The following is a 20,604-nucleotide window of genomic DNA, read 5'->3' on the forward strand; positions in this document are numbered from 1 at the left end:
GACTTCATAGTGACTCCCAAAGACTAGGGGTCCCTGCCGGTGTTCCTAGCTCCGCACTAGCCTAGGATTCTTATTCTACTCCAGGGAACACAGAGCACAGGAGTGAGTGTGCCCGGGGCCATGGTGGGGAGAAGCAGAAGCCAGCAGTTCCCACACGGTGCATCTGGCCACCTCTCTAGATGCCTCCCTGGATATTCCAACTTCTATTCTGTTTTCTCCCCTGGATTTCTAAAGTGGACAAATTCTCTGAGTCAATGCATTTCCCGACGGTGCTGTGTGAGAGATAGATCATTAGTGTCCATTAAATCCCAAACACATTCTGGAGCTGGGCGTCACTACCACCATCCCCCTTCTCTCAGCAGAGCCTAGCTTCTCTGACAGTTGCATTGTTTATACATAATCCTCCAAACTGTTAAAAAAAAAAGCGATTTCCAGCCAGCCTTGCAAAATCCACTCATCTTGCCAATTAAACTGTAGAAAATTACCAATCTGAAATCCTTGGAAATTCTCCAAAATGTCCTTCCAGGTTTGTTCTTATTTTATCTGTGTGGGTAAAATGTTACATGTCTATATCTACAATTTTACAATTGGGATGGCTGCACTCTGAAATGTGCCATGAAGAATTCCTTTCCATTAAAGTTTATATCACCATGTAACAGTCAAAGCAAAAGTACCCATGCAAGGACAATCATGTTAATTCGGTCCAGTGTATATTCTCTATTTAAAAATATAATTTTCCCCATGTCTTTCATCCATAGTTGCTTCCCAGGGATGGGGCTTTGGTGCTAAAGGGTCTTTCTTTCCTTTCTGTGACTGACTTCATTCTTTCTTTTCTTGCTGTCATATTCTACTATAAGGTGGGTGGCAAGCATAGAGATGGCCCCAAGTTAGTAACAATGGACCACCCCAAATGTGGCCTTGTGTGCTTCACAGAAAGTGGCATTTGTGAGTTCAGATGCTTTTGGGGATCAAATAGGTACTGGAAAAAAATGTCAATGCAGTACAATGACCATCACTCAATAAGAAGAGGTGATGGACCCAGCGAAAATCATTCCATCTAAAGAAAGCAGCTGCTTTTTAGCTCCAGAAGGTTGCCACAAAGGTCTGAGCCAGTGCTGCCAGACCTCCAAGATTCATTTATTTATTTTTTGCAGTGCTGGCGATCAAACCCAACTAGACATGCATTTTCCCACCAAGCTACACCCCAGTCTGAGATCTCCAAGTTGTAAATAGGAAACCTCGAAGTCCAGATCCTTATGAGAAATCTCATGATTTTTAAATATTGAAAACATATTTTGGAGGGCCTGGGTTGTGGCTCAGTGATAGAGCACTCGCCTAGCATGCATGAGGCACTGGGTTTGATCTGGCACCACATAAAAATAAAAACAAATAAAATAAATAAACTACAATTAAATTTAAAAAAAAAATGATAACACATATTTTTAAAATATCATTGGAACCTTGCTTGAAAGTTAGTTCTAATTGTGCAACAATGTTTAAATTTTTTTTCAGGGGTACCGGAGACTGAACTCAGTGGCACTTGACCACTGAGCCACATCCCCAGCCCTATTTTGAATTTTATTTAGAGTCAGATTCTCCCTGAGTTGCTTAGCACACTGCTTTTGCTGAGGCTGGCCTTGAACTCGCAATCCTCCTGCTTCAGCCTTCTGAGCTGCTGGGATTATTTAATTTAAATGTTTTAGAATTGTGCTGTCCTTTAAAGTCATGTGTGATAGATTGGGAGGACAGTACAAAAGATTTGAAAAATTTTAGTAATTTTTTACTGCATGTTAAATGACAATATTTTGGTGTATCTGTTAAATAAAGTATATCACTAACAATAACTCCACCTATTTCTTTTTACTTTTTAAAATGTGCTTCTAGATTTTAAAAATTGCATATGCGGCTCTCATTGCTTTCACTGGACAGCACTGCTCTAGGATTTAAAAATAATCAAGCAAACCACTACAGGTTTGGCAGTCAGGGTCCTGAGAATCTGACTAGGACCAGCAGCAGTGAATTGATGGCTGCTCCAGGCTAACACTCCTGCTCAGAGAGCCCTTCTTGTATGATATCTTTTCTTATTGTCGGTTGGACACCAAGAGTAAACCCCTGAAGCTGCCTCTTTAGAAACAGGATCAAGAGTGATTGGCTGGATGATGCTGATGTCTAGGAGACCAAGGTGGTGGAAACCATCATGCCTGTTCATTTGTGTGCATGTACTTTAGGAGTGATGACCAGGAGGTCAGTGGAAGGTAACTATAGAAGAACACAGAGAATTTGTGGAGGTGAGCATACTAGCAATGAAGTCCCTTTGAATAAATGGGTATCTGCATGTTTGCAACTAGCAATGATTATGCACCAGGGTCTCAGGAAAAAAAATATGACTAAGAAAGAGATTGCATTTATGAGCACCTTCTCTGGACTTGGCACTGTGATAGTTGCTGTTCATGAAGCATCTTAGACTAGTTCATTGTTCTTCAGCTCTTGGTGGAAAATGGTTAGTTCCCCCCCACCCCTGCCCCCCGAATTCTGGAATTTTGGAGCACTGACGCATCAGGGCCTTGAGGGAATAGCTTGGCAGTGAACTGGGAGATGACCTCAGCAAATGCTGGAAGTCACTGATCTAGGGGTTGGAATTGTCTTTGGGATTTTTTTAACAGCTTGAAATTTCATCAAATAATTGGGATTTTTGTGACACTCTTTACTCTCACTACTTTCTATTAGTGACATCTAATCATCGATGAAAATTAATTTTCAGAAAGTAACCAATTCACCCCAGAAGTTAATCAGCTGCAGAAGGGAAGAGGTGGATGTCTGTGCCACAGCTGTGCTGTCTTCTGAGGAACTCTTCAAGGCCTGGATCTAGACCTGAGGAAGGGCCCACAGACTGGCCTGCAGGACACAGGACTCGTGAGGGGTGAGGCTGTGTTCCTGTTTTCCTCCACGGATGAAGGACAAGAGAAGTCTGAAGAGCCTGCCGTGTCCATGTGCGGGAGCAACTGTCAGAGGCTGAGTGTCGTGCCAATGGCACTGGTGAGAGTTCAGGAGATGTGACTTCCAGACCCAGAGCTGACATTTGCTAGCTGAATGACCCTGGGGAAAGTGACTTCATCCCTCTGGTTCTCAGGTTTCTCTTCTGCAATGGGGATTAACTACGCACCTGTCTCTGCTCTCTGTCTCTCTTTCTATGTATGTAAATACATTCAGCCCTTGCAGGTCTGCGGGTGGCATTCATGCTGGGAAAGGCCAGCGCTCCTGGAGAGCAGGATATAAATGTGGAGTAAGAAGGACCAAAGGCCATACGTGAGTTGGCTTGGGCTCCCCACTTTCCCAGAGGAAATGGAAGAGGAAAGGAAGGATGGGAGCAAGTATTGATCTCACTTCAAGCCAAATGCCTATGCAGAGGTGGAGGGCTCAGCTAGCCATGGTGGGTGACCTGGAAGGCCACAGCCCCCCAACGTAGGCAGTGCACCAGTGCTGGGGATCCACAGAACACCATCAAGTGTGGACTGAGTGCACATCCTGAGGACGGCCGGTAAAATGTGTGTGTGGTGTGATGAGAGGGCAGGAGGTGGTCGGTTCCAAGTGTAATGTTTGCAGCATCTGTTTTTCCTGTGGCATTGTCAAAGTGCAGAAGTAAAAATCAAAAGGGGTGGTCTTTTTGGTTCCTGCAAAAAAAAATGGGCTTTGGGGTTTTAGTTACATCACCAGCCTTGGGTCCAGAGAAGCGAAAAATACACACAGTTCTGGCTTCATGCTTCAGCCCATAGTCACAGGCTGCCTGCTTTGGGGACAGCTTCTACTGCACAAGAGCTCCAACTGACTCAGGTGTCAACAAGATCACCTGACCAGGGCACTCTTGGTTTTTCCCAGAGGCCCCTTTCCATAGGATTTATGTGGGGACTTCCTTTTCCTTTAGGCATTCCACTCAGAGATCCAGACTCTGCCTCTTCTACTCTGCTTTTCCTGTTCTCAACTCTGGAAGCCACTACTCTCTCCTCTCCCCAACCAGGTGAGAGAGAGCCTAAGACTAGAGAAGGAGTGGAGGGAGGAAGTTTCTTGAGGAGTGAAGGATTGATTGTTGATCAAGACCTGTACCTTTTTATTCCCCACTCCCTCCCAGGTCTGGAGCCTCTGAGTGGGTTCCTCTCTACCCCCACTTCCTGGCCCTTCCAGCCAACCTGTGGTGGGGACAGTCTAACTGCCTCAACTAGTTGTCTTCCCCTTTGTAACACCACCACCCCACCATCCTCTCTCCACCTGGCAGGGTCTCAAGTAGATTGGGCAGGGCTGTGTCCAAGAGTGAGATATCCTAAGTGCTTTGCCTTTATGTTCTTCTTGTTGGTTTGACTCCTTTATGTGTGAATTTTATACTGTGCCTGAACTGGAATCATGTTCATTTTATAAAAAATAAAGACCACATGACTACATGGGTCATACTTGATCCTTCCTCTTCCCTGCCTCTTTAATCTGTATCGTCCCTCCATCACCTGACCAAGCCCAGAACCAAGAAATGACCCCTGACCTCCTCTGCTTGAATCTCTCACAGGATTCCATCCATTTTTGCTAGTCTGTATAGGTACATGGAAATTTCTCTCAATTCTTTGTTGTCTCCCCATGTCCCCAACACATGTGTTTATTGAGCCCCAACCATGCACCAGGCACTGAACTAGTTCTTGATCATAGAGGGGCTGCCTCCTCTGTAGCTGAAGATTTCCTCCCTCCTGGAGCCTCTCCCTTCAACTAATTTATCCCTGTCACTTGGTCCTTTAAGTCAGGACGTTCTAATAAGTGGACGTGGGGTGCATTTAATGATAACAGGACAAGAGCTATCAACTGGGATTACTCTGGTGAGCCAGGAGTGAGGTCACCCTAGTTATAAGGCAGAGCTCTGACTTCATGCTTCTTCTGGAAGCTTTAGCCTTCCAGATGCTCAGTTACCAGGCCCAGGAGCAGGCTCAGCACTAATGCTGGCTTTCCTCTCACAGCTGTCATTGAGACCTACAGACTTCTGGGGAAGAGTTGGAGGGCACTGGGTGTCTGTGAGTAGCCCAGGGTGGCTTCTTTGGTTTCAGTGATGTCTCTTGCAGCTTTTGCCACTGCCCTCCTAGGAGCTGTCCCTAGGATGCCCCAGAGTCCAGCCCAGCTGTCCTGATTTTGCCTTCAGGGAACATCTCCCAGTGTCCAATGAAGAAACCCTATTCCATGAGGCTTATGTTCCAACAGGACAAGGGAAGAATACTAATAATGCGATAATAAAGAAGTATATTATTTAGTGAATTAGTATATTGGGAGTTTATGAGGCTTATGGAAAAATGAAAGGTAGAGTAGAAAATGGAGCCTGGCAGCCGGTTGAAGCTTTCTCAAAATGAAAGTGAACTCAAACAATGGAACCTAAGATATCTGTTGGGTAAGTTTTTTTCATAGCCATACAGTGTGACAAATTACCAGTGATTCAATAACAAAGCAATTTGGCAACAAATGTTTGGAGGTATGTAGACTAATGCAAAAATGTTGTTAAGTATTTGCATTGTTAATATTATTGATAGTTCATTTAAAAATGTTATTCTCCTAAATTATCAGTTAGAGCAAGAAATAATTGTTTATTTTGTTGGGAACCTAGCTTTCAGGATTAGTGAAAAGGAGGGCCAGTTGTTGATCTCACAGTTTGAATAAGAACTGTATGTGGTTATGACTGAATCAAAAAAGTTAATATGTAGTCATGCTTGCTTAAAACAGTAAATCAAACGTATTTTGGCTTTTTATTCCCCACTGAAACAGCCCGTTAGAAATGTCACTGCCAAAATGCACCCCGATTCCCAGATTTTTGGTTTCCGATGCTATTTTTCTACAAGTCTGGGGGCTGAAAGGTACAAGGTAATTCTAGAACACCTATAATTTGTTGGATCATAAAACAAAGCTTTAAATGATTGAGTCATTCAAACTTATCCACAACCCATCTATACAAAATGCTCCTACTAGCTAAAGGTTTGGCAGTGGGAACATCAGGAGAGGGTTGGCTGGCATCAATTGGTACAATACATTTGAATTCATCAGTCCCTAATGATATCCAACAAGAGCTGACAAGATGAATTTTCAAAAAATAATTGAATAGAATGTATTTCAGTTGGGTTGGGCTTATTAACTCATTTATTGTGTCAATAAAAAGTACTAGTAAATGTAAATGCACAATTCAGAACGTGTTTTCTCCTTCACCACCAATCTCTGGCCCCAGTCACTGCCCTCTTCCACCTGAAGGTCTGTACAGCCTCTCCAGAGGCCATCTCTAGTCTGCCCACGCCTACATCGTGTCCTGCCAAGAGGTTCTATGGCAAAGTTCTTTTGAGTTCCTTTTGTAGACACTCTCTGCCACTCCTCCCCATCTCTTTAAAAAGGGTGTCTTATTTCCTCCATGCCTTATTTCATCCTTTGGCCTTTGACTATGTAAGTGCTGATCTCTTTGAGTTTCCAGCGTCAGCTTCTGGGGCCACCTGGACGGGAGGACCTCATGACGTCCGTGGGTGTCTGGCGCCACCTTGTGGTGAGTCCTGGAAAATTCCTTCTGCTGTTTCCAAGCGCAGTGAAACTCCCTGGGCCTCCGGGATAAAGGAAGACTCTGACCATTTTTCCAAATGAGGACTCAGTTGGAAAACTCGCACGGGCTCTGCCTTTAACAAACTTCCATTGTCAGTTGTGGAGTCGAGACGTTAGTGGCCTATCTCTTCCCTCTGTGTCTGTGTTCTATCTGTCCCTGTCACATTGGTGGCTTCACAGAGTGCCTGGCTCGCCCTCTGTACTGTGACCATTCCCAACTTCTTAAAAAAAGAAGAAGAAGAAAGAAAAAAAAGACTTCTTTTGATGTCTTCCTTGCTGTGTGTCCTATTTCCAACCATCCTGGGCCAGACTGACTTTCTTGGGGGTGTTCCTCTGGCTACGGATCACTAGGGGGCGCCACTGTGACACCTAGTCTGTGAAATTGGGACCAGAAACATCAGAGCTGATCCCAAACTATGGCCTTCTTTTTCTGGCTCCTGGGACCTTCAGGTCCTCAAATCCTGGACAAACCAAGTGAGTCTGGAAAACCCACGCCTGCCTGAGGTGGAGAATGAGGCTCGCAACTGGAGGACAGCGCTTCCTCTCTGCCTCCTTCAGTGAGAGGCTGGAAAAACTGAGCAGGCTGCCCTCTCCCGCATCTAGGAGCGAAGTCCAGGCCCCCAGGCTGTGGAGGAGGTTCCTGGTCTCTCCACTGCACCCCATGGAGGACAAAAACAAACAATCCCCCCTCTCCCTTTTTTTAGTTTATTTTTCAGAATCAGCATTCTAACGTTTGAATCACATCGCAAGTTTGGAATAAAAATTCCAAACTTTTGCTTTGATGTTCACCTTACCTGTGCAAGTACCCATGGGCTTTTAATACTGGGTCAGGAGAATCACCTCTTAAGGCCTCCATACCCTGTCCGTGCTCTTCCTAAACCACAGATGGTCACGCCTGGGCACCAGTGTGGTCACTGCCACAAGGGCTGATCCTGATCCCTGCCAAAGTCTGGTCTTGGATGGGTAAATGCTTGTACTCTGCAGAGTGAATTGTCAGCTAGTGTCAATGTTATGTAAGCAGCTATTACTCTCAGAGCCCAGCACAAGCCCCAGCCAAGCACCCTGTTAGATTTAGTTCTCCCAAATCCTCAGACCCCAGATACTCTGTTGCAGCCTGAGTCCCCACCCCACCTTAGGCTTCCCTGCCTCCAGGCTTGTCTATCCTGACAGTTTTCCTAGCCTCAAGTCTGGATCTTAATAAACTTGTTACTCCTGCAAGGCTTGAGCTGCCCCTGCAAACTGTGTACCTCTTTTCTGAGCTCAGCAGTTCTAGGGGTCTCGGGCAGGAACATGTCTTCACAGCACGACAAAATCGTGTGACAGTCCTCCAGGGCATCAATGATAAGGGATTGTTCACCTTATGTCCCCGAGGGCCTCTGCATCATCTACTGAAATATATAAATATACATATTTACATAAAATGTGTAGCCTTTACTGGCATAACTAATAAGGATCTCCAAGGGTCCCAAGATGACATGCTATCCTTACCACATTGACAGTCAGCCAATATAATTTACTAGCTATTGGACTCACTTTTGGACCTACTTACAGTAAACTGCTTATCTTTGTGTTTGCAGACGCTCAAAGAAAAATCTCTAAACATTGGTTCTTTATTTGTTGATTTTTATGGAAAGGCACACAAGAGGCAATTGATGTTGGTTTTTAAATTCACAAATGCAGGGTGTTTTGTCTGTGCTCTGTAGAAGAACTGGCTGGCAGCTTGACAGGCTAGGTGGGCGGATGATGGTGCTCTTGTTAATCCTTTTCACCTCCTCCCACCATCTCTCCCTCTCATCCTTTGCCCTCTCTAAACCGGAGCATTCAGTCTGTTTGGGGGGCCTTTTTGTTGGGTTCCTTGTCCTGATTTCTTAGTGTTATTTGCTGCTACAATCAACAATGAAGAGGTCTTTAAACATATGTTGAGAAGAAGAATTGTCATTTGGGTCCAGAGCAAAACATGGGCACCCTGGCACAGTCTGCATGATACCATTTACTATGCTGCCAACAGCAGAGGGCTAGGAAGGGGATTTGTGGGTGTGTGTGTGGGGGGGGAATGCAGGAGCTTTTGACTGAATCATTTTATGCTCCATGTTCTGGAGAAGGCAACATAGCAACATAACTTAGGGTTCACCAGTGGGTGGAGAGTCAGCTGTGGATGGGAGCAGCAGAGGGCGGGGGATGGGGAGAGCTGGGAACACAAAGAGTTCTGGGCTGAGAAGAATTCTGTGGTCTGGATTGAGCTCTGGGAAGTGACTAAGACTCTCTCCTAGTGTCCACTCCTGTCTAGGACTCTAAAAACCGATCTCTGTTTATAGGGGGTCAAGTCTGGAGGTGGAGCACAGGAGGCCATTAGAGCGAAAGCCTAGTGCAGCCAGGAGAAGGACCCACAGAGAGAGAGAGAGCCCAGGGGAGGGAGTGGGGTGCTGAGTCTCCTCCCTTGGATTTCTGTTGTTTGAAATTTAAGCTGTCAGCTGCACCCTCTTGGGGCAAGTGATGAGCCAGAACACTCCCAGCCTCTACTGAGGCTTCCTGTTTCTTAGGTGGCTGGCCCTGCCAGTCTCACCACCTGTCCCGGTTTCCTAACATGTGCCTTGTGCTCTTTCCTCTCAGTATCAGTGCTCATCAGGCATTTGGGCTTTTCTCAGGCCAGAAGGGTCAGCCAGGGCTTGACTTTGGTCCCTGGCCAGCATTTCAGCTGCTTTCAAATGTATTAAGAGTGGCCATGAAGCCTGTCCAGGAGGATTGCGTGCATGCAGTCGGAATGTGGAAGTTGTCACTGGTCAGCTACTCCACTCCAGGACTCTCGCAGGTGAGGACACAGAGAAATGATATTCTCAACCTGCCTCTTCAGCCTCCATGAGCCTCTGGGCCTGGCTCTAGCTGCTTTGGTTGATTTCAGTATTGTTCATCTGCGTTCAAGTTTCTGCCTTCCTGGGTCCAGTAAAATGGGAAGCACAATTATTGTCCCACCACTGCCTGAACACCTTTAAAACTGGTGCTGGATTGTGGGTTACCGGCTATGCCTCTGAACCCCCAGGCAGATGGGAGTTTTCACCAGAGGGACATGACAGTTCCCCCAACATAATGTCATTGGGGCTCACACTGCTGAAGGCTGTCATTGGAACAGGCATGAGGTGGAACTGCCTCAGTTTCCCTGGGTGAGAAGTTAAAGAATAAATAGATGTTAAAGAATAAATAGCCCAGAGAAGATAGGAATATCTGCCCCTATTTTTCTACTCCCTGAGCTATTTCCTGAGCTAAAAGAGCTCATAACCAAATCCTCCTCTTCTTTTTTTTTTTTTTTTTTTTTGGAGGGGGGAACTGTGGGGGGCAGAAAACACCTCCACACATTTTAAAACAGTAATGACAGTCAGAATCATAACAGGAAGTACAGAGCAGTTCATTCAGCTAGTCACGCATCCTGGAAATACTGCTGAAGCACACCAACTGTAGAGAACTCCATTCTGAAAATCTCACAAATTTGACTAATGCCTGTTTGGTGTTCCAGTTTTATACATCAGGAATAATATGTGGTATGGGTTGAATCTGTAGCAAAACTTCTTCTTTTTTAAAAAAATGACATCCTGTGGTCTCTTTTGCTTTATTTATTTATTTATTTTTACCATGAGTACAATGTACACCGATAAAAAAGATGTACGTTGCATGTATCTGTGATAATAGCCATGGCAAAGGCAGTCTAGGCATATTAACAACAGACTTATCTATGGAGCAGCACCTTATGTAAGATGCATTTTCCTCTAGAGCCAAGCATCAAAAAATTCACCCACATGAGTAGATAAGTGGCCCTTAGGCTCACAGACAGTCCAGCACTGGGCCCTGAAGCAGGGGCTTCTCACCTACATAATTGGCTCAACAAGGGGAAGATTTCCATTTAACACCACAGAAGCTGACATGTAAATTGGGACCTGATGCTCCACAGTCTAGCTGTATTAATGTCACCCTTGAAACCCAAGTTAATTTCAGTGACATCTTTCTTTACTCTGGTGGCAAAATGTGCTTTCTGTCGGGGTCCATCTGACAAGCTTGGGTAAATATTTGCATGGCAAGTGGAGACATGTTTTTAGGTTTTGCTTGAATTTAGCCATTCAAGATGTCTTATAAAATTGTCCCCTTCGCTCCTCCTGAAAAACATAGAACAAAATAATGATGGAAACCTTGGAAAAAACTGATGGGATGACCTTTCCTTCCTGGTGGCCAGGGGCTTACTAGGCTGTGGCAAGCAAATCACAACTTCTTCCTCTGGCCTGATGACTCCTCAGATTACAGTGTTCTCCTCTTCTCCCATCGCTAGACTTCTCCAAGGAGAGGTCAGAATTTCTGCCTCCTTTTCTGTACCATCACACATACTCCTAATCTCTTGGCATTTAATTTTAACTCCTACTTTATTCAAGTGATGCTTTTGAAGAAAGCAGATCAGATGGTAGAGCCTAGACCTGGTGATTTTTCCACAGCCTCGTGGTAGGATTTAACCCATGTGATCATTGTATTTGTGTTGGGCCCTCTGTCCACGTCCTAACCTTGGAACCTGTGAATCTGTTGCCTTACATGGCAGGGACTTGGCAGGTGTGATTGAGTTAAGAATCTTGAGATGGGGAGATTATCCTGGATTATCTGAGGGGACCTAAGGTAACCACGAGGGTCCTTGTGAGAGAAAGAGGGAGACAGGAGAGTGTCACATCAGAGATGAGATAATAGAAAAAGAGGTAGAAATGATGCAAGGTCATGAAGCAGATGTGGGTGAGGCAGGCATCCCCCAAATGTGCCAAAGACAGTGGTATTCTTGGATATATAGACCTAATCTATGAATATTCATTGTGGAATAATAAGTGTGGGGCTATGTGCTAAGAAATGCTGGCAGCCTCTAGAAGCTGGGGAAGGTAAGGAGTGGATTTTCCACTGGACCTCCAAGTGGAACACAGCCCTGCTGATAGCTTTGTGTCTTTTTTGGGTACTAGAGAATGAACCCAGGGACACCTTACTACTACATCTCTAGTCCAGGATCTTACTAAGTTGCCCAGGCTGGCTTCAAACTTGCGATCCTCCTGCCTCAGCCTCCTGAGTTGCTGGGGTTACAGGTGTGTGCCACTTTACCTGCCTCTGTTGACATCTTGATTTTAGCCCCATAAGGCCCACGCAGACTTCAGACCTTTAGAACTATAAAGAATACATTTGCTTTGCTTTAAGCCACTAAGTATATGGTAATCTGTTAAAGCAGCAATAGGAGAAAACGACAGAGTGTTCAAACTTCTCCCAAGAGCGTCATAGCCAAACAATAGAAAATTTCTGCTTTTTCTGCTGTCCTTTTCATTCTGTCCTCCTAAACAGGGGAATTTTAAACCTCAACCCTCTTCTCTTGTCTTGCGTCTAGCACTTTCATAATGAATATTGACAGAATAAATCTAGATGTTTAAGAATATCACTGAATTTTGGACCCTTGGGGACACCCACATCACCTAAACCCCTCCTTTAGAGATTCTTTTTCTGTTCACAATCCCAGAGGAGTGAACAGCAGGCCACCTGGCCCCACATCAGTCACATCTGGCAGGTGTTAGGGTCTGCTCCATCCCTAAGGGAGCTCACTGAGAAGCTGGGCTGGCTCAGATGAGACGTGTTGGGCTGATCAGATCCCTATTCTGAGGATTCTATTAAGTGATCAAGATTTCCGGTTCATGGTTGGCACTGGAGCAGGAAAGCTGTGGTAGAGTCATGTCTGGAGTGGCAATTGAGGCTTACTGAAGTTAGAGAGAAGGGGACATTCAGAGCTGGCTGACGGGGAGGGTGGACAGGAACAGAGGGAACTGGAGAAGCTGAGGAGCCACTCAAGGGTGAAGAGGTGACAGTCTGTACTTTTATAGTGTGGGTTTTGTCTTCTCCTGGGCCCAGAGTTTTCTGTAAGTGGCTGAGATGGTTTAAGACCTCATAAAACCTTTGTCTAGTTTGCATGCATTTCTGTTGCTTGCAATCCAAAATTCCTGACTAGAATCTCTGTTTGTCCGTTGATGAAGCCAGAAACCTGGGGGTGGGGAGGGAGATTTGGCTTTGACTCTCCTTCCCTTCTCTCTTGTTCTGGGGGCTGAATACAGGAGAAGGGGGAGAACCCTAGGAGGTCCTAGGCCAAGTGGCTTTTGTTTCTATGTCAATAATAGTTTGGAGTGATTCGAGACATTAACTTTTTTTTTTTTTTTTAAGTTGGTAACTCAAAATAGGGAACCTAATGAGCATTTGGATAAAGGACACATAAGTCACCCTCCAGTGGAAGGCACGGAGATTCTTTATTAACACCAACTGCAAAATACATTCTTAATCATGATTTAAAAAAAAAAAAAGATGATGTGGGATTTAAAGTAGGTCTGGCCTAGATAGAGCTCCTCAGGGCAGAGTATGCAACTTATCCACCACCTACTTGTGGTACTTAGTTCAACACCTGGCATCTATTCATTTTTTTTTTTTTTTGCGGAGGGAGGAAGGTACCAGAGATTGAATTCAAGGGCACTCAATCTCTGAGCCACATCCTCAGCCCTATTTTCTATTTTATTTAGAGACAGGGTGTCACTGAGTTGCTTAGCACCTTGCTGTTGCTGGGGCTGGCTTTGAACTTGTGATCCTCCTGCCTCAGCCTCCTGAGCCATTGGCATTATAGGTGTGTACCACGGCACCTGCCTCTATTCATTTCTTCTACAACCTTTGTTGCATGCTGAGGCACTAAGCACATAAGCAGGCATTCAGTGTATACATATTGGATGAATTAAGCTGTCTATACATCATGTTCTGAAAATTGTTCATCTAAAAAGCTCCAGATTCGCTTGCCTGACAATTTTAGCTTGGGAAGAAGAGACAGTTTATTTAGAAGTACCACCATTTTCTATTTGCCCATGAAGAAATTCATATTTTGAGCAAGTCTTGAATTATGATAGTGATAATACTTAATAAAATTATTAATCTTAATAAAAACTCATAAAAATACTTAATAAAAATTGTTGTTATTGGATGGATCCATACAAATAAAATTGTCATCCTTGAGCAATTAAAAAAGGGATGTCCCTTAATCAATTTTTTTTTTTGCACTGCTGTGGATGGAACCCAGGGCCTTGCACATGCTAGGTAAATGTTTTGCCACTGAGCTACATCCCCAGTACCACCCCCCCCCACTTTTTAAAAAAAATTATATATGCTAGGCAAATACTCGACCACTGAGCTAAATCCCCAGCCCTCCTTAATCAAAATTTTAAGGATAAGTGCCATTTTAGTGTTGGGTTGTATGTGTTCTTTAGTGAAGGTACTACCCTTAATCTTCCCTATGGATTCCTTTGTCCTACGAGATGAGACTCAGTGGGGTCCTGGATCTTTGATAATGGGAAATAAACTCTCTCCTCTTTTTTGGCTCATTTCGGAAAAAAAAGAAGAGGAAATCTATGGTAAAATTGCTCCTTCTGGAGATTCTGGGAGCAGCGGGGTAGAAATCTTGCAGGTAGCCTGCTTGGGTTAGCACACAGCGGAGCATGCTGTCCATGGGATGCCCTCAGGTTGGCCGCAGCCTGGCTCTGTGAGAGCTGATTAGGATGTGGAGCGGAAATGCAGGCTTGTTCATAGAGCTTGTCTCACCTCTGCCCCTCAACTCTGCCTAGGCCCATTCCTAAGTGTGGAAGTTCCGATTGTTTTCTCGGTAACAGAATCCCATTCCTTGTCTGTTTTATTTTGCCCTTATCCTCACATTTCTTTGAATGTCCTTTCATGGGACGTCTTGATCTGCTCCCAAAGAAATGCAATTATCAGAAATCAACCTCTCTCACCCATTTCTGCCCTAAGCAGCTTTTGCCCACTGGTGAATTTCACATTGTACTGAGAAAGTCAGCAACTAATACTAATAACAATAAAATATGTTTGTATTTTTAGATGACTTTTTCCACTGGGGACTCCCTGGTGAGAGCCAGGCGCTGAGCAGAGTGAGGGTGTATATGAGCTGGAAATAGAGAGCTGAAGCCTTTTCTTGACAGCTAATTTCCATTTTTTTGTGTCAAGGGGTGTGTGCCAGTAATTGGCATGCAGATTGTGTCTGATGGGCCTGTTATACAGAATAAAGGAATCTGCTCCTTAGAATAAGCCAACCCCAGGCTGATGGATGGGGCATAAGGAGGTCATTGCGAAAGAGAAATTGTGTGTGTGTGTCCCTGTGCGTGTGTGTGTGTTTCACAAGAATTCCTACCCCCTCCTCTTTCCCTCTTTATCCAGCAAACTCTAATCTTTCAAATTGCATTGAGACAAATGTTGCTCCGTTTCTCTCCCTCTCTCTGTTTTTTTCCTTGAAGAGATATTTGATGGAACCCACTCTAGGTTTTAATAAAGTGTGGGGGCAAAGGAGAAATTAAAGCAGTGTCATGGTTTGTTAGCAGCCCAGGATCGTCCAGGATGGGCCCAGGCTACAAATTATACTCTGGAATTAATTGGCAGAAGGTAGCTCTCCTGTCCATCATCCTTAATCCAGCAGCCATGGGACAGCAACAGGAAAATGTGGCTGTTATCCATCTCTTTTTTTGCTTTGTCTAAGTCATTGGTCTGATTAGTTGGTTTTCCTTGGTCCCCACCTCACCCATCCATTAGCAGGTAACAGCTATCTGCTGTTACCTCTTAATGCTAGGCATCCTCTTAAGGGAGGCTGCTCCCAGTTCATCTGTCCACCTTGGGAGACAGGGGTCAGCAAGAAGGCTTCCCAGGGGCTGGGGTTGTGGCTCAGTGGTAGAGCATTCGCCTAGCACATGCGAGGCCCTGGGTTCCATCCTCAGCAACACAAAAGAATAAATAAGTAAAATAAAGGTATTGTGTCCAACTACTACAATATATATATATATTTTATTTATGTATATATATATATATATTTTTTTTTTAAAGAAGGCTTCCTATACCTATGGGAAGCTGCAAGAGAATTTAACTTTCTTTTTCATAGCTATGTTGAAATTGAAACCACTGCAGAGTTAACTCTTTAAAATTTTTTTTGTTGTTGTAGTTGGACACAATACCTTTATTTAATTAATTCATTTATTTTTATGTGGTGCTGAGGATTGAACCCAGCTCCTCGCATGTGCTAGGTGAGGGCTTCACCACTGAGCCACAACCCCAGCCCCAGAGTTATCTCTTATCAACACAACATATGTGGGTTAGACTACTATCTCTAGGATGAGTTTTAAAGAAATATAAAGAAGAAAATGGGAGAACCAGCCAGCTTGCCTGTCCATGGTTCCTACTCCCAGATGATAGTAGAGGATGTTGGCACTTTCTTGCTTGTTTGGGATGTGCCAGAACCTTGGTCTCAATGACATTTAGACAGTTTGGGGAGTTTCTTACTGTCAGCCCACACTTAGCTTCCCCCAAGAGCTCAGACCCCTGCCTCTTTGTACAAAGGAGAAGATGTGTTTGTATTCAGTAGATCTGACTCTGTCTTTCTTAAGCATTCTTGCATGTCTGACCCCAGAAATCTTTAGGATTGTACCGTTTCAAGTTAGAAAGGAGTAATCTTTTCCTGCCTGGTTCTTTTCTCTCTGAATACAAAAATTGAGTTTACCTTGATTATTAAGATGAAGTTTTGCATCTCACTCCAGTAAGATTGGCAGCCATTCTGAAGTCAAACAACAACAAGTGCTGGTGAGGATGTGGGGAAAAAAGTACACTTGTACATTGCTGGTGGGACTACAAATTGGTGCGGCCAATTTGGAAAGCAGTATGGAGATTCCTGGGAAAGCTGGAAATGGAACCACCATTTGACCGAGCTATTGCCCTTCTCGGACTATTCCCTGAAGGCCTTAAAAGAGTGTACTACAGGGATACTGCCACATCGATGTTCATAGCAGCACAATTCACAATAGCTAGACTGTGGAACCAACCCAGATGCCCTTCAATAGATGAATGGATTAAAAAAATGTGGCATTTATACACAATGGAGTATTACTCAGCACTGAAAAATGACAAAATCATGGAATTTGCAGGGAAATGGATGGCATTAGAGCAGATTATGCTAAGTGAAGCTAGCCAATCCCTAAAAAACAAATGCCAAATGTCTTCTTTGATATAAGGAGAGCAACTAAAAACAGAGCAGGGAGGAAGAGCATGACAAAAAGATTAATATTAAACAGGGACGAGAGGTGGGAGGGAAAGGGAGAGAGAAGGGAAATTGCATGGAAATGGAAGGACACCCTCATTGTTATACAAAATTACATATAAGAGGATGTGAGGGGAAAGGGAAAAAATCAAGGGAGAGAAATGAATTACAGTAGATGGGGTAGAGAGAGAAGATGGGAGGGGAGGGGAGGGAGGATAGTAGAGGGAGGATAGTAGAGATAGGAAAGATAGCAGAATACAACAGTCACTAGTATGGCAATATGTAAAAATGTGGATGTGTAACCAATGTGATTCTGCAATCTGTATTTGGGGTAAAAATGGGAGTTCATAACCCACTTGAATCAAATGTATGAAATATGATATGTCAAGAGCTTTGTAATGTTTTGAACAACCAATAAAAAAAGATGAAGTTTTGAACTTTTATTTACAGTATTTGTGGCCCTCCCAAAGCTTTATGTCCTTGTGTATGATAGGACTTTTGACAATAAGGTGTGGGAAGCTTTTATAAGGACCTTTCTTTAAAAATATTTGAACAGAATATTATAATATTTAAAAAATTATGGTAACTGATGCATAAAACATAAGAATCGTTCATATTAATGGGATACCATATACCATTTTGACACATGGATTCATTGCATAATGTTTAGATCAGGTTAAAATTTAAAAGAAAATAGATGAGTCTCTCATAGAAATTCTTTGCTTTCTTATATTCCATTAGATAATTCAATGTGTCATTGAGGTTCTAAAACCATCCTTTTGTCTTTTGATCCAGAAGGAGTTATCTCTTCAGGCAATCTTCCCCTAAGGATGCTGTAGGTGGTAATAGATGGATACAGAGGGCTCAAAGTCATCTTTGGCTTAGTCCTACTGCATTGCTTGGCTCTGCCATTACTTCTTGTATCGCTCACTCTCTGAGGTGTGGCCAGAGTCTGCTATTTCTTTTTTCACCTCCAACAGCATGTAGGAGAGATACTGCCCACAGTGGTTCTGGAGAGCAAGGAAGTAAGAGGGAGGTGGAGAAGAGCAAGGAATTGGAGGCTTAGGAATGGGAAGGAGAGGAGGTGAAATAAAGAGGAAGGGATGGAGATAGGACATGGAGAGGAAGACGGGAACAGAAAGAAAAGGGAGCTGCTCAGCTACCTGCTCCAGAGAGAGCTGGCCCCTCTCCAGACTCTCTGGGGAGTCCCTGCTGTCCTAGGATATTGCTGCTGAGCCACCTTTGGGGGTTTGGAGATCCATCAGAAGGAAATAGTTGTCTCTGCCATGATTTCTTTTCACTCTGACAGCCATCTGCTTTGCCTTTGCCTGCTGAGGAGAGCCACTTTCCTTTCTGCCAAGTACACCAGACAGTGCATCGTCGGATACTGAGTTCTCTCTGTTTCTCTCATTCAGACATACCAGCATCTGGGAGTGTTTGCTTTACCATTGGAAAAGCATAGAAATATTATTTTTTTTGTGAGAGGAGGAGGTAAAAGAAGAAGAGGAGGAGAACAGATGGGTACAGTTGTGTCTACCCAGGTCATTGTCCAGTTAGCTCAGGGGACTGGGAGTGAGGCCTCGTGGCTGGACTGGGGGTTCTGCAAGACAAGGGGATCCCTTCTGAAGCCTGGGTCTCTCTAGGCTGCTAGGCCCAGGGCTGAGGGGTGGAGTGGTCCATGAGTTGATGGAGATGCTCAATGAGGCTCTGGGTACCATCTAAGCTGCTTTGGGGACCTAGATGAGGAGGAGCGTCACAGAGTTGGTAAGGAGAATCACTTCTCCACTTCTACAAGGACCCCAGAACCTGGAGGGCATCTGAGGAAATTTGTCACCATTCTGAGGGATGGAAAGCCCAAGATCAGAGTTCTGGTGGATTTGGCCTATGACAAGACCTATCTCTTGGTTCACAGATGGCACCTTCTTGCTGTGTCCTCCCACAGTGGAAGTGGTGAGAAGCTTCCTTAGGCCTCTTTTATAAGAGCACTAATGTCATTCATGGAAGCTTCTCCCTCATCATGTGATCATCTCCCCAAGCTCTCACCTTCTAACGCCATTCCCTTAGGGGTTAGGATTTCAACATAATAATTTTGGAGCGACACAAACATTCAGATTACATTATCTGAGGAACAGGACACTTGTCAAAAGCATGGGGTCCCTTTCTAATGAGACCTCTTCCAGTGGACTACCATAGGCTTCTCAGAGGACAGACTCTGTGTTTGATGTTCAAACCCTGCTTCTGGATGGGGAGACGACTTCTTCTCCTTCTCCTTCTCCTTCTCCTTCTCCTTCTCCTTCTCCTTCTCCTTCTCCTCCTCCTCCTCCTCCTCCTCCTCCTCCTCCTCCTCTCCTCCTCCTCCTCTTCTTCTTCTTTTTGAGCCTCCTTCTTAAACATCCTTTCCCCTGTGTTCCTGTGAAATAAAAAATCTTGAACAAAGCTCTTCAGGGTTCAGGTTGGCAGCATTTTAGGCTCTGTTGTTATTTCATGTTCCTCTTCATCTTCCTCCTGGCTGCCATGACTATTGGAAACTCTGGATGGAGCCAAGACTAGCTCAAGGCTAGCCTGCGGGAATTCGAGGCAACTTTGAGGAATCTTTGGGCATGTAATAAAAGGAGCCTTTTCCTTGGGGGAATATCCCCACACAGGGTGCAAAGAAAAGTGAGGGGAACACAGGCTGAAATGACCCCCTCAATCCCCTGCCCAGGGGCCTTGTATAGAACCAACTTAAAGGGATGCCACCCTCTTCCACTTTCTTATTGTTAAGGGGACTGCCATTGTCGCATGATCACTATGTCTTATTTTCAATATGATCTTATTAACTACTTTGCATTGAAAATTTTCTACCTTTGTGTTTGCCATAAGCATGTGCTTTAAAACCTAACTTCCTAAGGGTATGAATTTATTATTGCTTTAGCCATATGGCAGTTGGGTTTTAACTGAGAAAAAAATACTTCAATTATTACAACAGAAAGACTTCAGTATAGGAAATTGTGTAAGCCAATGATAGAGGAGCAGAAAAGAAAAGCAGTGGATGAGGAAACCAGAAATTAACACCCCTAGTTTGGAGGAGAAAAACGGACAAGAGATGGTGTAACCAGCGACCATCATCATGCTAATGTGAGGCTGCAAATGTAAGAACCAAGAGCAACCACCCAGGATAGGAGCGTGGATGGAGAAAACTCTTGGTTCTCCTATAGCATAATTAGGCTGCATACTGACTCTAAAATCACCCTTTTCTTATCTTCTTATTTCCAAATCATAAATGTCTGCATATTTTGAACCTGTTAGTGATATTTTCTGTTACTTAGAGACAAATATGTCTGATGCAATATTTATCCAAGTCCTAGAAAAGTCTATTTATAATAATATTTGCATTACATTAAGTATCTGCACTTACAGTCAACCAATCCTTTGAAAGCTGAGGCCACAGTGACCTCTGGCCTGGCCTGTGGGTGCAGCTTCTGTTCCCAGGCCTGCAGGGGAAAGCTAGAAATGCTAGTCAGTGAGAGAAGCTGCTCTGTGGGGTGGAGCACACTGGGATTCAGTTCCAGGGTCTCTGCTGGACACCTTGATTGGGAGGCTCATTCAGCAAACCTAGCCTCTATATTCCTGCCAGGGGTCCCCAGGGATGTCACTTCCATTTTCTCTTGGCCTGCGTGCATGCAGGGCTCCCTGATTGACCCGCACAATATAAACACACAGTTATAGTATTTATCCTGGAAACTCCCCTGAGCCTTAAACTGAACAGTGCATTCAAAGATCTCCTCTCCTTTGTCTCTGGTTCTGTGATCTAAGAGAACCAGTTAATGAAAAGAGAGGTTCCTTGAGGCAAGGCCCCATGTCCTGTCTTTGCTGAGATTTGCCAATGGTGGTTGATTTTGCTTGTTTATTGGGAG

The 20,604-nt window shown here is 44.3% G+C and overlaps 1 protein-coding gene across 6 annotated transcripts in view; it reads left to right on the forward strand.

Annotated features, from left to right (window-relative positions):
* LOC144369072 (inactive N-acetylated-alpha-linked acidic dipeptidase-like protein 2) overlaps window positions 1–20,604 on the forward strand; it is a 226,242-nt gene that overhangs the window by 1,707 nt on the left and 203,931 nt on the right. Inside the window, exons 2-4 of one of the 6 annotated variants that reach the window (XR_013428527.1) lie at window positions 2,229–2,288; window positions 2,762–4,015; window positions 4,127–4,447. The exons of 1 other annotated variant lie outside the window; for it this stretch is intronic. The gene's annotated coding sequence lies outside the window, so the exon portion shown is untranslated. Of the gene's footprint in view, window positions 1–750; window positions 4,016–4,126; window positions 4,448–20,604 lie in introns of those variants that run through there. 4 more of the 6 variants (XR_013428525.1, XR_013428526.1, XR_013428528.1 and 1 more) reach the window with 4 other exon arrangements.

This window comes from Ictidomys tridecemlineatus, chromosome 12, assembly GCF_052094955.1.
Source record: "Ictidomys tridecemlineatus isolate mIctTri1 chromosome 12, mIctTri1.hap1, whole genome shotgun sequence".
In the NCBI taxonomy this organism is placed as follows: Eukaryota; Metazoa; Chordata; class Mammalia; order Rodentia; family Sciuridae; genus Ictidomys; species Ictidomys tridecemlineatus.